The sequence below is a fragment of the Hippocampus guttulatus genome, chromosome 2 (assembly GCF_054856545.1).
Source record: "Hippocampus guttulatus isolate MCC_2025c chromosome 2, RoL_Hgut_1.0, whole genome shotgun sequence".
In the NCBI taxonomy this organism is placed as follows: Eukaryota; Metazoa; Chordata; class Actinopteri; order Syngnathiformes; family Syngnathidae; genus Hippocampus; species Hippocampus guttulatus.
In genome coordinates, this window is record NC_141262.1 from 3,001,078 (window position 1) to 3,004,779 (window position 3,702).

Consider the following 3,702-nt stretch of genomic DNA (forward strand, 5'->3'; position numbering starts at 1 on the left):
GAGCAAATTAAATTGGTCCTGTTTGCTGACGATACTGCAATTCTTTACGCAGGTGAAAATCTTGAAAAAAATTATGATTGAGTTTACAAATGAACTCTAAGTTACGAAACTGGTGGGACAGACTGGTGAAATGTAAGAACGGAAGTGCTTTAAAAGGGTGGGGATGGATGATGATTATTTTATGAATCAGGACGGAGGGACTATGATGAAGGGTGCCCAGGTTGTGGACGGAGGACGGACCGGCAAAATAGGGTAAAGTGCCCATCTTTGTGTGTAGCAAGCGTGCTATAAAGTTGTCGTTAGTTGTAGTCTGCACTTTATTGGACAGAAGAATCTGGTGATGCTTTGTGTTTTGGTTAGCCTCGAGTATAGTTGCTCTGAAGCATGGGGACGATGAGCATGTAGCCAGGTTTTTGAAACACAGTCCGGGATTTAGCGATTTCCTACAAGTTGTGATTCCTGATCAGCAGTTTGGTGTGTCATGAATCAAAAGTAGAGAGGGTCAGCAATGGAGCTTGAATGGTGAGCATTTACCTGAGCCCAGCCATAGCCCATCTTGGAAGCCTCGCTTTTGGGTTTTTTTTTTTACATTGCCTGCAACACCTACGCGCTTGCCAGACCTGACAACACTCCAAGCATGTGGTGCTGGTCGAGCTTTTGTCCGAGATGTTGAGAGTCTAGTAAGAAGTGGCTAGAAATCATCAATTTATGCAGTAATCCCATGTTGATTAAGTCCACATGATTATAGTATCCAGCAGTAAAGGTAGAAGTCCAGTTAAAAAGGAAAATGCACGGCTCGTTTGTCATCACACTCCAGCGTCCGAGTGCTCCTATGGCTGCTTGAAGACACGGCCATCGGGACAGGTGACCGCTGAGGCAGCCTTGGCTGCTGCTATCATTCAAGTGAATGGAACCGGCAATGGTGCGTGCAAACATGACTATTCTTACCCAAAGCTTCAATATTTATAATAAATACTGTATGTTTTTTAGAGTCGAAGAGATTTTGGCTGGTTAGACATAAAATGAAATTTAGACGGCCAAATAATATATATATATATATATGTATATAATGTGTATGTGCGTAATATACTGTATATATACAGTCAAACCTCGGTTTTCGTCCATAATCCATTCCAGAAGGCTGTTCGAAAACCGAATTGTTCGAAAACCGAAACCACGCTCTTTTAAAAAACAAAAACGTTTATTGAACACGTCGGCTCACAATGGAAAGCGACACGAGGAAGCGTCACTTCCTCGTGTAAGGAAGGCGATGGTGCATTTAAGTGCGCTCAGTTTGTTCGAGAACCGAATTTCGGTCGCAATCCGAGGCATAAAAAACTCGAAATTGTTGGTCGAAAACCGATTTGGTCGAGAACAGAGACGTTCGAAAACCAAGGTTTGACGTATACACATATATACTGTATATATATATATATATATATATATATGTATCAGAATTGAACAATTGTGCAAGTACCGGTAATCCATCAAAAACGCCGTGTTCCCTCTCGTCAGTCACTCTCATTGCCATGTGGCTCCACAGAAATGATGCCGGCTTTGCCAAAAATTCGAACAACAGTGCAAGCAGACACGTTCGTCCAAGCAGCCACAATCCATTCGCAAATTGTGGCGTAACTCGCCCGGCGCTGCCTCTCACTCTTTGTAAAGTTGTGTTTGCCATCGATCATTCATTGTTCCCATGCCGTTCGCAACTTTACTTTGAACGCCCGGTTGATGCCGATGTCCAGTGGTTGGAGTTCTTTAGTCAAGCCTCCGGGAATAACGGCAAGCTCAGAGTTCATTTGCTTGACTTGGTTTTTCACCGCTGCTGTGAGATGGGCACGCATGCCAAAAGCATAACCGATGGCTTGAAGTTTGAACTGAGCTTCGTAGGCGTGTCTCTTTGTAGAATTTATTTTCGGGGGTTCTTAGAAACCAAAACCGAAGTTGTTTTGCAACAATGCACATAGCCACACTCTATACAGGTGTTGGTACCTGCTTGGGGCGTCCCTTTAGCGTCCACTTACACGCCCACCCTTCACTCATTGGCGGACATCTTCCCCGCATGCCTGTCCTCACTCACATCTGCCTTTTCTCTCTCTCGCTCTCCATGTGTATATATATACACGCCCACCCTTCACTGATTGGCCGACTTCTTTGCCCCATGCCTGTCCACAGTCACTTCCGCCTTTTCTCTATATAAACAGGGTGTCGGCTGTCAGTCAGGTTTTTGGAACTCAGCGCATAGACAAGACGCTCCGCATCATAAGGCGTCCTGTCCATTTTGGAGAAAATTTTAGACTTTTAATGGCGCCTTACAGTCGTGAAAATACGGTAATTTTAACGGGATACAATTTTTTCTCGCGAGATTAACGCAGCACACATCACAGTGGATGTTACATTGCTCTATTAATAAACCAGAAACTGTTAGGGAGGGGCCAGCCAGGCAGCCCCCTCAGCCAGGGTGCTCTGCACCTCACACCTGAGACTCGTCAGCTCATCACCCACCTGTTGCCTATCTGCTCGTTTGGACTGGTACAAATTGACTCACAGACCATTCCTCAGTGCAAGTTCGTGCCGTCACCACGCCAGTGGACTCTGTTGCCATCTCCTGCAGCTTCTTGTTCCTTGTGTGGATATTTCCTTGTGGACTCCTTCTGCTTCTCCCTGAGTGACTTTGTGAAGACTCTTCAATAAACTACGCCAAGTGTTGATTTCAACGATACCTGCCTGTTGTCGTGCTATTGGGGTCACATCCAAACCCTAACAGAAACAAAACAACAAGCGCGCTGCATAGGTCCACACACGCTTGTTTTGCCAGCCACGGCAGCGCGAGACACCGAAAACGGATACTTAAAGAGTTCATGAATGGAAAGTTTACTTTTAAAAAGTTGCCAGATTGCTCCACTGACAAGACCAAAGTTACCTGTATGTTTTGCAGTCGTAACCTGAGCTATCATCATAGCACGTCAAGTCTGAAATACCACTTAATGGCCAAGCACACAGCTGACGTGAGTACTCCGCCCTCTCGTCTAAGACAGACAGCTATGGATCATTTCAAAGCGAAGAAAATGGATGACACGACGAAGAACAAATTTGCTGAAGCCATAGCTAAATGTATGGCTACTGCATGCAAGCCTGTCAACATTGTCCACAGCTCGACTCAAGCTGAAATTATTCACATTGCATCGAAGAACTCCATTACGAATTGCCAGCGAGAGCCTCCATTACAAGCTGTGTACAGAGATTGTACGTAGCGGAGAAGGCTAAGATATACCAAGCGGGAGAAGACACTGTTTCGGGAGAGAAATAAGAGACTAGGTTGATTAGCCTCTGGTGAATAAAGAGCAGGCAGCCTGTCGAATACGATGTATGCCACTGACACGATTGTTACCTGTTTGGAACTATTTTGTGTGGAAGGTTACAGTGTTCCATGTCCATGTAAATAAAGCGGGTGGAGCTTCTCTGTGTTCGTCTGACAGTGACGGTGCGCTCAGGCGGTGACATGACAACGGAAGTTCAGCGGTGCAGTGGTAGCGACCGAGCGAAAATAAAACGTCTCCAATGTTGTCATCGAACCAAGTGTAGTCATACGAAATGATGTCTACACAAAACCGTAGAGAGACTTCCGCGCAAGAAGGACCAACAGAATCAACATTGCCTGACTGCTGTGTTCAAAACAAACTTGAGAAAAACGAAGTC